Source organism: Oncorhynchus mykiss, chromosome 13 (genome assembly GCF_057628025.1).
Source record: "Oncorhynchus mykiss isolate SJ-2025 chromosome 13, ASM5762802v1, whole genome shotgun sequence".
Classification (NCBI taxonomy): domain Eukaryota; kingdom Metazoa; phylum Chordata; class Actinopteri; order Salmoniformes; family Salmonidae; genus Oncorhynchus; species Oncorhynchus mykiss.
The window spans coordinates 43667501-43685352 of record NC_143034.1 but is presented as its reverse complement, the minus strand read 5'-3'; the positions used below and the strand labels follow the sequence as shown (position 1 = coordinate 43685352).

The following is a 17852-nucleotide window of genomic DNA, read 5'->3' as shown; positions in this document are numbered from 1 at the left end:
ATTGCAACATTTTCCCACGGATCTTCGTCCATAGTGCCTGTTAATTTCAGGGTAGCTCTTTTTGCAGTTCTTCATGACATCTTTCAAAAAAGACACAGTAGAAAGGATTATCTACACATACTGAGCAGCTCATGTTATAGACGGAAGCCTGCTACATGGCAGACCAACCCAAACTCATCTCTCGGCATGTCCTATCCATTATCTCAGGCAATCATGGCTAGCGAGAAGGTTCCTGTCTTTTTCTGTGGCTAAACCAACCAGGTTCCTAATTGAACAATTGTATTTGTACTTACAGATGGCATACACATTTGTTATTAAGGCACATGAAAGTTCACATGTTCCAGAAGGCAAATATGTTCTGCCAAAAAAGGCATTTTGATAAAAAAAAAACATATTGTGTATATACAGTATTATGGTCCAATGGCTGTATGTTTTTGTGTGTATTTGTCAGTATTTCGTGTGTGTGTGTGTGTGTGTGTATATATATATATATATATATATATATATATATATATATATATATATATATATATATATATAGCGTGAGAACAGAGCAGTGTCGATAGTGGTTAAGAGACATGACCTCAGATTATCCGGTGCTGTGTTTTATCAGGGTTTTTTGAGGGGAAGGGTGACATATTGCAGTCCACAATGCCATCCCCTGAGGCTGTCTCACACGCACTCCACACACACACACACACACACACACACACACACACACACACACACACACACACACACACACACATACAGACACACACACACACACACTTTTATCTCTATCTGACAGAGTCAGTTTCTCTCTGGTCAAGGAACAGCTCCCACAGGATCTAAGAAGAAAGGAGGGCTGCAGGGAGAGGAGTAGAGGAGAGAGGAAGACAGGCAGAGATAGAGACAGATCTAGACAGACAGAGAGCGGGAGGCTGGAGACAGAGGGTGGAGAGATGGAGATGATGAAAGGACTTAGATTTGTTGAAAGACAGAAATGAGGTGGTCGCTAAAGGAGGAAAACATGTTTTGTTCAGAATTTTTTTTACCATTAATGGTTTTTGCAAAAATTTAGCATGCAAGGTCAGTGGGGAGAATTGCAGTTAAATAAGCACCATTTCAATCCCTGCTTTGTCGCTGTGAAAGAAAAGTAGCGCGTGCATGTGTGTGTGTACATGTGTGTTTGCATACACGCATGTGTGTGTGTGTACGGTGTGTGTGTTCAGGCAAGCCCCAGTAGTCTATAACCCGTGTGTCTCCAGTGAGAGGATGTGTACCGAGCCAGGCCCCTCCAGTGAGCCAGTCGAATCCTTTCAATTGATGCCTCGCTCAGAATATTGAAGGCCCTGTCTTCTCCAATTACCGTCACTGTCTCCCCCCACCTCCTTCACTTTCCAACCTCTTCACGATCTCCTCCTCTCCGCTCTTCACTCCATCTTCCTTATCTCTCTTTGCTTTTCTCTACCATTTTCCTTTCCTGCCTAACGGTCTTTCTGCGTACTTTTCCTTTCCTCCGTTGCGCCATATCCCTCCTTCTTTTCCGACTATTTATTTTTCTACTCGTTACGTTCCCCCTATCCCTCGTCTGTCCGGTTCTCCTCTCTCTATCTCGCCTCGCTTGCCCTCGGTCCTCACCGTCTTTGAACCGCTTCCACTTTCGCACTCTCTCTGTTGCCTCGTCTTTTGCTCAGTCTGTCGGCGGCAGAGTTGGAATTGGCTGCATTGCTACGACATCCTGCAGTGCTTCAGTATGCAAAGCTGAGAAGCTGGCTGGGTTTTCACCCAGTGCAGTGACAGCATAATGTCCTCCTGGCGTCACACACCAGCAGATGAGGGGCTAAATAGTCACTGTTAGCAAACCCAGCGGGTTCATTTAGAAAACAAACCAACATCTTTTATTGGAAGAACTATGAGTTTAGGCAATAACAAGTTGCTTGATGAATTCTGTTGTGCAGTTCAGCAGCTGAGACACATTTTTGGAGGCCTCTCTCCCTCTCGCTCTCTCTCTCTCTCTCTGTCTGATCTTTGAAATCCATTTTCTTCTGGCAAGGCAGGCTAGTATCTCCAAATGTTTTCTCCTGTTGAATGTTATATTATTTTCCAGACAAGCTCTAAAGGGAATTTGGGGGATTTTCTCTGCTCCCTTCAAACAGAGGGAAAGTAAATTCTATATCCATCCGATATAGAAAATTGGATAAATGTTGCCTGTAAACATAGGCTCTAGCCCTCCGCCTCCCTCCACTATTTCTGTCTTCCTCAGTCACCCTCACTCTCTTTCTGTCACTCTTTCCTCTTTCATCGCTCCAATTCCATCCCTCTTTCTTTTCCCCTCTAGTTTATTATTTCTGTTCAATCTTCTCTGTATATTTTTCTGCTTCTTTGTCCAATTCATGCCCCCTTTCTTTCTCGCTTTCTCTCATTCCCCTCATCTTTCATTTTCTGTCTCTGAGGTCTCTGTGGTCGGGCTCAGCTCTCCATCCCATGGGCACAGTTTCAAAGTGAGCCGTTTAGGCGCTCGGCTGATTTATTTAACGCCTAGTGTGTAATCGCCACAAATCCGCCCCGCTCACCAGGAGCCAGCACTCTTTTTTTCTCTCGATCCTTCGTTTCTCTCTCTCCTCCTGTACTCATTTCAAAGTCTGTCCCCATCTTAGCCAGTGCTGAGCCTGGCATTGATTGGTGGGCCCAATGCTCTAACCATTCGGCTATCTGCCACCCCTTGTGGTAGGGGGCTGTGGGTAATATGGACTGAATGGGAGAAATAAAAACAACACTTCAAGGGAAACCTGGAGAGGGAGAAAACAAACATTCGGCCGCCTCGCCTCAGTCCCTGGAGCTTTTTTCTGGTATGAAGGAGGACTGGATAGATTGTGGAGTGTGGCGCGTGGATAAAGGGTACTGCTACAAAAATGATGTTATCTGCTGGGTAAAACGCTCGCCTCCTCATATCGCACAATCAAAGAAGAGGCTGGCTGTGGTTGGTACCAGGGGGAAGTAGCGAAACAAAGCTGGGGATGGAGCTTGAGATGGAACTTGAAAGTCCTGGTTGGAGGGTCGTTGTGAAACTCACACCACACAGCATTCCTCACAATGTTCGCAGTGTTCTTTTCCCCTTTGTAAGTTGCTATTGAAAGTCAACACGCCACAAGAGGTCACATAAGTGAAACTCTTTTCACCTTGGTTTAAAAGGACTGACTTGATTTTGGCATGCTACATGCTACGTGCAATTTTGCCAACACAATTATATTTGTAAGCCATGTTTCTTGTTGCATAATGGACTCTCGTATCCTAGTTATCCATAAAGGGTATTCACAACCTGTGTGGAGAGAAGGATGTTGGCGAAAACCTGGTATAAAACATGTCTGCAAATTGTCACTAATTTGCTGATAAAATTTGTAAATAGAGATGCTATCAGTGGTTATGGCCAGGACGTAACCTGTCCCCCACCCTGGCATGGCCAGGACGTAACCTGTCCCCCACCCTGACATGGCCGGGGTTTAACCTGTCCCCCACCCTGGCCCCCCACAGTCCTCCAGGCACTGCACTGTAGTGAGGAAATGCAACGGAGCATTTCGATTTACTCTTGTGAAGCCTGGCTTTCTCAACCCGAACCTCGTCCATTTTTCCTTTTTTTTCCTTTGTGTGCTGCTGAGACTGCTGTTTCTCCTACCAGGGACCTTTGACCCGCTAGAGGCACTTTCTGCCATGTCCAGGCTTTTGCTCTACTGACCTTGACCTGTGAGGGTCGGCCCTAGTGGTTCCACCCACAGTGTATATCTAGCATTGGATCCACTGTACCACAATGGCCTGGATTAAAGTCGGTGTCCATCCCACGCTGCTTTTCATTTTCATTTCCTCAGCTTTAATCAACCTACAGTGAGCTAGCCACACACAACCCTCCCCCTCATACTGTTTAAAGTCATCCTCCGTCGGCTCGGGGATCTCTTCCCATTTACTCATAGCACAGGAAGGCATGCCAAAACGGATAAGGGATCTGATGAGTGAAGATAGCTCAAACCCCCCGCCTTCCTCTCTCTGAAGACCTGATGCTTTCATCGTTCCCCTCCGTCAGCTTTGAGCCCAACCTTCTGGGCCTTTAAACCACGCTTCTCCCTCGTTCTCATTTACTGGCTTGTAAACGCACACGGACATATCCTCAAGTGCATTGACTTGATACACACATAGATGCACACACACACGCACACACACACACACACACACACACAAACGCGCACACACACATACACAAACTACAGACTAGCGTGGGAGCTGCAGACACTGCTTGCAATTAGACTATGTCAGTGAACTTGCTGCTAGTGGCTAATGACTCACTCTATCCATATGTGTGAGAGATCCTATAAGGCTAATAGCACTGAGAGAGAGAGAGAGAGAGAAACTTATGATGGTTGTTAGGTTAGCACCCCTCCCACTCACTCTGTGCTTCATTAAAATCCTACAGAGGGGACAGAGCAGAGAGGGTGGGTGGGTGGCGGTTAGGAACAGAGGGAAATTCCTTCCTCTCTACTTTTAACACAACACACCATACCACAGCTGCAGTGTCAGCCCATTTGGAAGGAAGGCATGAGAGGACAATGTGGATAGTATGGTATAAGTTAGACAACGTATTTGTTTTGTTCAGGAGACTATTACAGAATAAGCTACAGTCCAAGACGGAGTACATGTGATCATCATGTATGTTACGGTTTGTTGTGTCTTTGCGATGACTGCCCATTCGGTAGAAGGGAAGAGACCTGTGATGAAATGGTAGAAATGAGGGTTGTATAAGTCAGATTTCAGATGTGTTGTGTTTGCAGTTAAACTGGATGTTGTTGTTGTTGTCGTTTTTTAAAATTGATTTGAGAGTTTAACATGTCATATTGTGCAGCTTACGGTCCTCTGAATGAGACGTTTTTGAAAGGGAGAGCTTAATCACTATAAAGGTTCATTTCTATTGTCTCTCGTTCAGTCTCAATAGAGAAACCTTCATCCCTCAACCTTCCCAAGAGCACTTGATATGAGCTATTGAGCTGGCAAATCACATCCAAGAACAAGGTCCAACGGATCCACGACAATGTCGACCAAAAAAAATCCGATAAGAGAGCCCTTTGTCAACATTTACGGACTTAGACGTAAAAACCGATTCAGAGAACCTAGAACAGTGTTACACTTGATAGTGATTGGGCTTCGTCATGGTCTTCCTTCGCTCACTAGTTTTCTCTCTGAACTAACCTCTGAAAGAAGGTAGATCAGAGGACGTGTGTGTGTGTGTGTGTGTGTGTGTGTGCGTGCGTGCGTCGCGTATACACTTTACCGACCCAAACACTGTTTTCCTTTCAGCTCAGCTCTGCAGTGCACACATAGGAGCAGGATTTAATGTACCTCTACCTCTCTATTGATTTAATCACAGTTGGTTGCGGAGTAGCTCTGCTTTGCCGTGTTGATCGCTTTGGCGAAAAGGTGAAACGCTGCTTTCCTACGAAATAATTACCAAGCGCATGGGGGAGCAGGGCGGAGCAGGTGCGGCATGGGAGCTGACATTGTCGTCAAAAACAGCTCCCACAGCGCTCTGGAACTAGGAAGGAATCGTAACCACGGTGACAAAGTACTGTACATATGCCACAAAAGCTGAGGGAAGCGCTAGAATGTTTCCCATCTTCGTGGATCTTTGACTGGATATGTCGGCTAAATCATTTGGCTTTAGTTAGCCTGTGATTTGGGTGCGCTTCTACCGGGACCCATATGGGGAAGTACGTCTGAGATTGAATGTGTGGCCATGTGTAAATTCCATTTCCACTATGTCGAGACTGACACCTTTACAGTGTTGGTTCGTGACCAGCTGTAGACATGTTCCCGATATATCTCCTCTGTGTAATTCAATAATACATGACTCTCCTCACTCTCTCTCCGTGTTTACGCAGCAATTTCATATTTCATGAGCCTCTGATACCTCCAGAAGGTCACTATGCAGTCGGGACAGAAAAAGCATTCAAGGTTTGTCAGAAGCTGCTACAGTATGTAAATCAAAAGAATCACATCTTGGTCAAAAACCACGATCGTGCCTCAACCATTTAAAGTGTTTTTCCGGATGAACAGACAGCCAGACATTGGATTGGATATGGATGGTGCTGTAAATGTCATCCCCTGCCTGATCTGATCCAGTAGAAATGACAGCTAGACTCATCCTCCGCGACCTTCAACCTACCTTGTTAACTTTAAATGCAGGAAGTGTTGCTCCCCCCCCCCGGATATCAATTATATGCACGTTGACATACCGCAGTGCACTGTACACATATGCACACACACACACACACACTTAATCTCGTGCACACAAACACACACCACAGCGCCCCACCGTGACACTCACAGAATCCATCATGGATATTAGCAGGGGGTTCGATCTCTCCCGTGTTTACGTTTCATCGTTCTCTCATCATTCCCCGGGATCCCCATTCCTGCCGTCAGATGTCCTGATGTTCTGTGGGCTGACAGCCTCCATCCACCAGAGAGAAAGCAGAAGCACTATCGATCCCTGCCTTGCGCCTTCCCATTGATTTATCTGCAGGTGGCACGTTCAGGGTCTTATGGATTCAGTAGGATGCCATTCGGCCTGTAATAAAGACCACCTACAACAAACAAAAACATTTTGATTGCTCACTGTGAAGGTTATTAGACATTTTTTACTCTGAAATGAATGTATTTACATTCGTAATGATGTCTGATGTAGCGATGTAGCGGTACTCAAATGAAAAAAATCTATACTTTTAGAACACAAGGCCGGCACTAGAAAAAAATATGCTGAATTGCTAGATTGCCCCAGATACAGTATACTATTCAGTTAATAAAAAAACAAGTGCCATTTAAGATTCATTTATTTACACCGTAATATCAACTGGTACCGGTACCGAGTCAATGTGCGGGGGTACAGGTTAGTTGAGGTAATTTGTAAAGTGACTATGCATAGATCAAAAACAGCGAGTAACAGCAGTGTAAGAACAAGGGGGTCAATGTAACGAGTCCGACTGGCCATTTGATTAATTGTTCAACAGTCTTATGGCTTGGGGGTAGAAGCTGTTAATGAGCCTTTTGGTCCTACATTTGGCACTCCGGTACCGCTTGCCGCGTGGTAGCAGAGAGAAAAGTCTATGACTTGGGTGACTGGAGTCTTTGAACATTTTTTGGGCCTTCCTCTGACACCCCGTAGTATATAGTAACCTCAACAGTGGCGCTTGCTTGTAGAAGCCTATGGCGGTGCAATGACATAGCCTTGTTTTGTTAATTTGGCAGACAAGACGCTCTTGTTTCCCGAGCCCTTATCACAGTCAAGACACACCTATTTTATATTTTTATATATGAAAAACATGATGTAATATAACAGAATAATATGTTTCTTAAGGAAAAAAGTTGCCAGCGCGAAGTGATGCGCATCTTGTGTCTGGAACAGTTATTCTCAAAGAGTGGCTTTGTGTTGCTTCTCTTGCGTTCAGTGCCAGCAGAGTCAGGGTATATGCAGCAGTTTGGGCCCCCTGGCTCGTTGTGAACAGTGTGAAGACCATTTCTTCCTCAAAAAAAAAAAGACCGTAATTAATTTGCCAGACTTTTACATAATTATGACATAACATTGAAGGTTGTGCAATGTAACAGCAATATTTCGACTTAGGGTTGCCACCCATTCGATAAAATACGGAACGGTTCCGTATTTCACTGAAAGAATAAACATTTTGTTTTCTAAATGATAGTTTCCGGATTTTACCATATTAATTAATGACCTCAGGCTCATATTTCTGTGTGTTTATTATATTATAATTAAGTCTATGATTTGATATTTGATAGAGCAGTCTGAGCGGTGGTAGGCAGCAGCACGCTCGTAAGCATTCATTCCAACAGCACTTTCCTGCGTTTGCCAGCAGCTCTTCTCAATGCTTGAAGCACAGCGCTGTTTATGACTTCAAGCCTGTCAACTCTCGAGATTAGGCTGGCAATACTATAGTGCCTATAAGAACATCCAATAGTCAAAGGTATAAGAAATACAAATGGTATAGAGAGAAATAGTCCTATAATTCCTAAAATAACTACAACTGTCAGCGATTGGGTGCAGAGATGTAGCGGAGTCGGACACAACTGAGTTTACTCAAAAAGTCAATAAAAAATTCCAAATAGGAACATACATACACACTAGCACAATCAACAACCACTAAAGACACCAACAATCACGGACAGAACAGAAATGTGAACCAGAGGTTTAAATAAGGAACATGATATGGGAATTGAAACCAGGTGTGTGTAATACAGACAAAACTAAACAAAACTGAAACATGGATCGGTGGTGACTAGAAAGCCGGTGACGTCGACCGCCGAACACCACCCGAACAAGGAGAAGGGCCGACTTCGGCGGAAGCCGTGACAACAACCTAAAACTTCTTAGCTAGGAATATTGAAGACTCATGTTAAAAGGAACCTCCAGCTTTCATATGTTCTAATGTTCTGAGCAAGGAACTTAAACGTTAGCTTTTTTACATGGCACATATTGCACTTCTACTTTCTTCTCCGACACTGTGTTTTTGCATTATTTAAACCAAATGGAACATGTTTCATTATTTATTTGAGACTAAATTGATTGTATTTATGTATTATATTAAGTTAAAATAAAAGTCTTCATTCAGTATTGTTGTAATTGTCAATATTACGAATATACAGTTGAAGTCAGAAGTTTACATACACCTTAGCCAAATACATTTAAACTCAGTTTTTCACAATTGCTGACGTTTAATCCTAGTAAAAATTCCCTGTCTTAGGTCAGTTAGGATCACCAGTTTATTTTAAGAATGTGAAATACCAGAATAATAGTATAGATAATTATTTATTTCAGCTTTTATTTCTTTTATCACATTCCCAGTGGGTCAGAAGTCCACATACACTCAATTAGTATTTGGTAGCATTGCCTTTAAATTGTTTGACTTGGGTCCAATGTTTCGTGCAGCCTTCCACAAGCTTCCCACAATAAGTTGAGTGAATTGTGGCCCATTTCTCCTGACAGAGTTGGTGTAACTGAGTCAGGTTTGTAGGCATCCTTGCACACGCTTTTTCAGTTCTGCCCACAAATGTTCTATAGGATTGAGGTCAGGGCTTTGTGATGGCCACTCCAATACCTTGACTTATAGTCCTTAAGCCATTTTGCCACAACTTTGGAAGTATGCTTGGGGTGATTGTCCATTTGGAAGACCCATTTGCGACCAAGCTTTAACTTCTTGACTGATGTCTTGAGATGTTGCTTCAATATATCCACATAATTTTCCTAACTCATGATTCCATCTATTTTGTGAAGTGCACCAGTCCCTCCCGCAGAAAAGCACCCCAACAACATGATGCTGCCACCTCCGTGCTTCACGGTTGGGATTTTTCCTCCAAACATAACGATGGTCATTATGGCCAGACAGTTCTATTTTTGTTTCATCAAACCAGAGGATATTTCTCCAAAAAGTACCATCTGTGTCCCCATGTGCAGTTTCAAACTGTAGTCTGGATTTTTGATGGCGATATTGGAGCAGTGGCTTCTTCCTTGCTGAGCGGCCTTTCAGGTTATGTCTATATATACGAGTCATTTTACTGTGGATGTCAATACTTTTGTACCTGTCTCCTCCAGTATCTTCACAAGATCCTTTGCTGTTGTTCTGGGATTGATTTGCACTTTTCGCACCAAAGTACGTTCATCTCTAGGAGACAGAACGCGTCTCCTTCCTGAGTGGTATGACGGCTGCGTGGTCCTATGGTATTTATACTTGCGTACTATTGTTTGTACAGATGAACATGGTACCTTCAGGCGTTTGTAAATTGCTCCCAAGGAGTAAATTGCTCCCACCTGACTTGTGGAGGTCTATAATTTTTTTCTGAGGTCTTGGCTGATTTCTTTTGATTTTCCCATGATGTCAAGCAAAGAGGCACTGAGTTTGAAGGTAGGCCTTGAAATACATCCACAGGTACACCTCCAATTGACTCAAATTATGTCAATTAGCCTATCAGAAGCTTCTAAAGTCATGACATAATGTTCTGGAATTTTCCAAGCTGTTTAAATGCACATTCAACTTAGTGTATGTAAACTTCTAACCCAATGGAATTGTGATACAGTGAAATAATCTGTCTGTAAACAATTGTTGGGAAAATGACTTGTGTCATGCACAAAGTAGATGTCCTAACCGACTTGCCAAAACTATAGTTTGTTAACAAGACATTTGTGGAGTGGTTAAAAAACGAGTTTTAATGACTACAACCTAAGTGTTTGTAAACTTCTGACTTTAACTGTATATATAGAAATCGGCCGATGAATCGGTATCTGCTTTTTTTGGTCCGCCAATGATCGGTATCAGTATCGGCATTGAAAAATCATAATCAGTCGACCTTTAATACAGACGTTCAATTTAGTTTATTCTGCCTGTTCTTTGGAATTTTCCAAATGTATGAATATTTCCACATTTGACACTGCATGGGGATGAATTACAGCCCCAACATCTGTTTGATGAGTAGGCCTAAGCTTAATGATTCGGATGAAAAGACACTTTATCTTATTAATGTTTTTGCATATTTTCAGTGTGGAATCTGTCTATGTTTAGAAGGTTTATGGCCTAGGCTAAACAATTCATTTGCAAAATTGTAATTACTTCACTACTATGGCCTTTTTATTGCCTTACCTCCTCATGCCATTTGCACACACTGTATATAAACATTATTTTTGTTCTATTGTGTTATTGACTGTACGCTTGTTAAACTCTGTGTTGTTGTTTGTGTCGCACTGCTTTGCTTTATCTTGGCCAGGTCGCAGTTGTAAATGAGAACTTGTTCTCAACTAGCCTAACTGGTTAAATAAAGGTGAAATAAAAAAATTACAAATAATTTTAAATGGCTCTTGTAGTTCACAAAAGTAGCCTAAGCGGAAAATAGACGGGATACAATTATTCCAAAACTGTAGCTCATTATTGGAGCACATATTTCCCTACTTCAATCAACCAGTCATTTTTGAAAGTGTGATGAAACTGTCATCATTTGTCAAGGAATGTAGCTTGTGTATCCCATCAGTTAGATACATTTTAATAGGCATTTATTTCTGTAGGCCTACGGGAGCTTCTGTGCGCACTCGGCAGCACACGTGTGTAGAGGAAGCGCAATTGGCCAGAGCGCAATTGAGTGAGTGAGACAAGGATGGGAAAGAGAATTTAGAGAGATGCCCCACCTCTTTTGACCCTCACCTGTTTAGTAGTGTTTTGCATGTTATTTTGTCATTATTACGTGTCATATATCAGTTTCAAAACAATGTAAAAAAACAACAACATTTGTGTTAATAAAGCTGCATACAAACATGGTCTCTTTTTTGTTTTCTTGAGGAAGGCAACTCCAAAATGCACGTGTTTCAGCCTAGCTCAGTGCTTTCTGTGGTAGTGGGGCAGCCAGGGGAAAAAACGGAGAATAGGGGTTGGTAATGTTCTCTAGTTCTGTTACTCTAGTTCTGTTACTCATGGGGACACCATGTCACAGCAAAATCGACAGGGAGAGCTCTAAAATTCATGCCCCTTTGGTGCTGCCATAGAGTTACATTAGAAGTGCCCATCGAAGTAGGCTCAAGGTCATTGGCCACAGATAAAATGATGTCAAATCCTGTTATGTCTCACCGTAGCTTTGATTGTACTGATCATGTCAACATCATACTTTCAAAATCTTAGCTAGCAAGCTAGCAGTCATCATCATGAAATTGACAATCTACTGGAAAATCCTTTTCAATCCTTGTCATATGAAGAGAAGTTATGAAAATAAATTATAGATAAAACGTATTGGTGCTCATCGGCCATTGGACATAGACATTACACAACAATTTGGAAATTGCAAATTCAACAATGAGGGGTTTGGATGGAATCAGTTGCTAATTGCAAGCATTGCAAAGCAATCATTAGACTGCTAATCAGTGGAGTGGGTGTGTGGACCAAGCTTAAAAGGATAAACATTCAACATTGGCCATGACTTCTGCCTCGTTCAAAACAACTGGAAACTTGGAACTGGGAAATCTCAGACTTCAGTGAGTTCAAGACAACTCGGAACTCTGAAAAAAAATGAGCTCCGACTGAGAAAAATATGTTGTGAACGGTCATCCAACTGGGAATTCCATGTCGGGAACTCTGGCCTCTTTTTCCGACCTGAAAATCACTGCCGTCATCATGATTTGACCTGTTTGTTTCAGGGTTCCCATTTGTCTTGAAAGCACCATAAATCCAGAGAATGCCAGACTTTGATGACAAAGTTTGTTGACAAAATTTACCAACAAAGGACCTCTGCGCCTCCTTCCTGTTCAAGTGAATACAGCATAACAAGGTGAGTCAGAAAATGTATTGTATGCTGCTGCATAAATTATGTAATATGCCAGTGAGATATGTATGCTGTAGCTAAGGAAGTCATACTAAGTGGATGTTGTGTAGTAGCCCATGTGCCTCACCCTAATAACTTAGCCTTCTGTTCTGACTTGGTGGTGCACATGTGGCCTAAAGATTTTTTGGGAGAAATGTCATCATCAAATTTTGTAAGAGCTTTCATTGTCTGCTTATATGCCCCATTTATTTATTATACGGTTCTGACTTGGTGTACAGGGAGAACAATGTAAGAACGGCCCATGTTCTGAATTCTGTCTCTGTACATTTCAAAATCGCTGAACAAATAGTTATTGACTCCAACCTAGCTTGCTTATTATGTCTTAATCAAAATCGTCCTCTTATGCAATAGTTTGTGCATCTCAATTGTCAGTAGAAATCACATTTGTTTAAGCAAGTCAGTCATATCAGCTCTGTGTTTCTAAGTAAATTAGGCTGAATTAACTGTTTCGCTGCCAGACAAGGCTCCACTGATAGCCAGTTGTAGCAGTGGTAAGGTGTTGGGACTCTGCTGTAGGGACAGCTTTATGTAGGCCTTGACAGTTTGTGGGCACCGTTTGTCACTGTTATAGTGTGGGGGTTTGCCCTACTAAGATTTACATGCTAAAATCGCAGCTGAACATGAAACATGAAATCCATTTCCTCTCCAACAACACTCTCCCACTCAGCATTCTACTCGGGTGAAGTTATTGACGGATGTGTTTATTTTATTCCTGTAGCAGACTTTCAAGGTTTCATTTTTCGCAATCAACTTGTTTCAGTGGACCATAGCTTTGGCCTTGGCTGAACAGACAGTACAGTCGGAGGCTAGTGTTTTGAAAAGCATAATTGGCTGAATATATTCCACAAACCGGGCATCAACTCCTTAGAGTTTTCATGCTCTTTAATTTGCATTTTATGTTTCGCACAGTTGCGCAGGTTTATCCCTCTTTAATTTGCTACTGTTGAGTGTACCTCATTTCGTTTCCAGAACTGCATGTCCAGCGGCAGTTTACCAAACCAAACACAGGCTATCGTTCAGTATCCGCTCTTCCGTACTCTGATTCTCAGCACCCTCATGTAGAGTATTTCTCCAAACTATGATTAGCTTAGCTTGCAGACTCATAACGAGCGAGGGAGGCGTTGATAAGGCAATGATGACGGAAGTCTCGTTAGGCTCAAATACGTTTTGCATTCGTTAATTAGCGAGCTTCCTAGGGATTAATTCCCTCTCCGTGTCCCATGTGCAGAGCTTGTCGAGATGAGAGGGATTGTTCTATTTGTCGCCTCAGCTTGCCTCTCAGGATCACCAGTCACCGCCATGCTGGCACATATCCGTCATCCCAGGGCCGCTATGCGACTCCCTCCCTCCTCTCAGCACTGCTAATAGCAGCAGATTACTGAAGACTGAAGATGAAAAGGCTTTCAATTCCCCACAGAGACGTGTGTGTGTGTGTGTGTGTGTGTGTGTGTGTGTGTGTGTGTGTGTGTGTGTGTGTGTGTGTGTGTGTGTGTGTGTGTGTGTGTGTGTGTGTGTGTGTGTGTGTGTGTGTGTGTGTGTGTGTGTGTGTGCGTGTGCGTGCATGGCTGACTTGGTTATCCTGTTGTACTGAAACTGCTGTGCTGGGATACAGGCAGGAGATAAGTGGAGGTCTTTTCTTTCAGCATCCCCTTCCCACACCTCATTAGCCAACAAGGCTTCCAGGTTGACATCAAAGGTGTAGCCATCACACACAAAAAAATGCATCCTTATTTCCAATGATTTTTATAGTCTAAATTTAGATTCTAATAACGCTGCTGAATTGACGCCAGCCGTCATTTCATGACTGTTTTCAGAAGTGGATGATAATAGGATTTTTCACTTTCGATAATCACCCTGTAGCTCTGTTTTTCTCAAATCTTTGGTGGCTGTTTGAAGTTGCGGGATGCATCGCTCAACTGCTTAAAGCCAGACTGTCTGTCTGTCTGCCTGGTATCTTTGAATTGAGCCACCAGTTTCAGGACCTTTTGAAGTCTTTAGAACAGAAAGCTGCAGTTGTTGTTGTTTTTTTTTGCCAACGTTAAGTAGCCCATTGGGGGAACATTACGATTCTTGACAAAAAGTCGGAAATAGTTTTTCACACTTCATTAAAAAGTCTCCTCTTGATGTTCCCTCAGTCTAGTGGATGAGTCTGGCTGGGAACTGGAACTGGGTGCATTCTGAAAAATGGCCAACTAATTAATTCATGACACTGTCGTGACAGGATCCATTTGTTACCTGGCCTTCAAACGTTTGGCCGGGTTGGTGTCTCTTTACCTTATCTCTGCGGGTCACAGCACTTGCCAGTGCAATTTAAGATTAGGAGAAAGGGATAGAAAATAAGTTCTCTGTTCCTCTTTGGGGGCATGTGAGGTTAGGCATGTCTTTTTGTGAACCCGAAAAGGCAGTTTTCGGGTCTCTTGTTTGACCTGTATCCTCATCCCCCTTGTGCTCGGGTTCCTTGTGAGCTGAGCCCACTTACGTGGCAGATATGAGATAATCAGCCAGTCATGTGAGGCAACGCTACTACTCTTACTGGAACAAAGTCTCTGTAAACTGGGAAGAAATAATTGACTGTCCTTTTGTTCCGCTTTATTTATTCTGTTTCTCACATTTGGCCCGCTTTGTAGTTTGTTGCACACTAAGTTCTTACGCCAACTCATTATTACAGAAAGGTATTCCTAAAGCTCCTTTGAACAAACCAAACTCATCACCTTGATCGTGCTTGTGTGAAGGGCAGTTCTTTTGAACAAACTGAATAAAAGTGAGAGCAAAAGGTCCTGGCTATAATGTCTTGGTTAGTTGGTCCAATACAATAGACCATAATTCCTTTCCATCTGGTCAGTCCCATCATTCCATTGAAATCCATAGAAAGTTCACCACTAGCAGGGAAGTTTTTTGTTGTGCTCAAATCATTTCTCACCCTCCGTGACTCACTTGGAAACTTTCTTATGACACCTGGCCCTTGGCTGAGCTTTAAAAATATACTGCATAGAGCTGAGCTATGGCACAAATGAGCCTAAACCCTGCTGTTACCTCTGAGTTTGAATGCTAGTCCATGCTGCGCTCGTTCACATGGAAACATGACATCTACTAATTCCCAATATTCTCCTATCCTATTCTGTGAGTGCACCATGTTTAATCACCTCATCGATCTCCATAAGTACATTAGTGACATAATTTCAGTTAATGATCACCCGCCATCCTCCAATGACCAGTCTGTATTGATTAATGATTAGTCATATTAGATCATCTACCCTATGGAGTTTGTTAACTGCTGAGTGTAGCCACTTGCAGAGGATGAGGTGATTCAGCTAGACACATTTAAAAAACTTTTTTTTTTCTTATTTCACCTTTATTTAATCAGGTAGGCCAGTTGAGAACATTATTAAAAATCCTAAATTACTTGGAATGATCATTTCGAGATATTCCTAGAGATCTCTGCTGCCAATGACTGAAACTTATATCTCCCTCTCTAACTTTAAGCATCAGCTGTCAGAGCAGCTTACCGATCACTGTACCTGTACACAGCCCATCTGTAAATAGCACACCCAACTACCTCATCCCCATATTGTTTTTTATTTATTTTTTGCTCTTTTGCACCCCATTATCTCTACTTGTACATCATCATCTGCACATCTATCACTCCAGTGTTAATTCTAAATTGTAATTATTTCGCCTCTGTGGCCTATTTATTGCCTTACCTCCCTAATCTTACTACATTTGCACACACTGTACATAGATTTTTCTATTGTGTTATTGACTGTACGTGTGTTCGTCTCATGTGTAACTCTGTGTTGTCGCTGAAATGCGAAAACAACAACAAAAAACAGATGTTGTAGGGGGAACATCCAGTAATTCTTTATATCCAAATCCATTATAGTCCTTGTTTCAAGTCGTATAGCAACAATTGTGCAAACACAAATGATTTGATTGGAATCTGGTTGGATGGGGAGAGAGAGGGAACAGAGAAATGGCGGTTGGGGCAAAGAAAGAAAGAGGTGGTTAATTTTCTGTAAAGTCAGAAAAGGAAAGCATACAGTTGCCTCTATAATATGTGGAAAAAAATGTGAGGGAGGGAGCAAGTGAAGATATTGCTTGTAAAGGCTTTACATATAAAAGACGTCTAGTATACGTCTATCCCTTATAAACAAAATCTTCTCTGAGTACGGTTACATGCACACAATAATGTGCGTATTGTGGATAGTCAGATTAATAGAATAGTTTGTTTAAAATGTTTACATGCTTTGCAAGAAGAATGATATTCCTAATAATCTGGTTTACATGGATACATCTGAAATCAGGCTACCTGATGGCACTTTGATAAACGCAGAAAATCACCAATCAAAATAAATGTTCTACCACATGTTATTTTTTTGAAGAATATTTGATTCTTCTCAAAAAGTTTGTAAACTATACAGTTCGGCGTTGTAACTGACTTCAGTGGGCAAATGCTCACATTCGATGACCAGAAGTGTTCTCTTCGCAGATGAATCCCCGGTTTCAACTGTACCGGGCAGATGGCAGTGCTGAAGAGGTAGGCTCGCTCGGCTGGTGCTAGCACACGCATATGAAATACACAGCTGGAACACCAAGGACAGTGTTCATATGCGCTCATAATTTCAAAGATTGCTTAGAAAACCAGATGTGTTAATCGGCGTTATAATTACTTCAATGTTGACCTTACGCCGACTAAGACTAGCAGGGTAAGGTGTTTACATGACTATTGCATAATCCTCCTACTGACATACACAGTAATGCTTTCATATTAAACTGATTATGTAAATGTACTCACTGTGAGGAATAAGAAACTCCAGTAGCAAAAAAGTACTTTCCCTGAACTGAACCAGCTACTCTCTTTAAAGCCTTTCATATTGCCTTTCATCATGCAGTGCAGTGTTGCTGTGGAATCAACATGTTCTTTTCAAGCCAATGTCTTATATGGAATACTAAAGTGTATAATTAAGCCTTCATCTTCACAGGTGGGAGTAGAACAAAGTTAACCTCAAGACACTGATCTAAGGCCAGTTTTACATTTTATATCATAGTTAAGGTTAACATTGGAGGAGTGCAAGATGATTCTAGATTACCTAGGCTGACTTGACAGTAATGCAGTTTTTCTATTCTGATCGTGGAGTTCTGATCATGGAATTCCAAACACAACATGCGTTTACACCTACATGTACAGTTGAAGTCGGAAATGTACATACACTTTAGCCAAATACATTTAAACTCAGTTTTTCACAATTCCTGACATTTAATCCTAGTAAAATTTAGGTCAGTTAGGATCATCACTTTATTTTAAGAATGTGAATTGTCAGAATAATAGCAAAGAGAATGATTTATTTATTTCATCACATTCCCAGTGGGCCAGAAGTTTACATACACTCAATTAGTATTTGGTAGCATTGCCTTTAAATTGTTTAACTTGGGTCAAACATTTCAGGTAGCCTTCCACAAGC

At 42.1% G+C, this 17852-nt stretch overlaps 1 protein-coding gene across 6 annotated transcripts in view; it reads left to right on the top strand.

Moving 5' to 3' along the window:
* LOC110486185 (junction plakoglobin a) overlaps nt 1-17852 on the top strand; it is a 76186-nt gene that overhangs the window by 19399 nt on the left and 38935 nt on the right. Inside the window, exon 2 of one of the 6 annotated variants that reach the window (XM_090196262.1) lies at nt 12209-12339. The exons of 4 other annotated variants lie outside the window; for them this stretch is intronic. The gene's annotated coding sequence lies outside the window, so the exon portion shown is untranslated. Of the gene's footprint in view, nt 1-12208; nt 12340-16879; nt 16928-17852 lie in introns of those variants that run through there. One more of the 6 variants, XM_090196263.1, reaches the window with a different exon arrangement.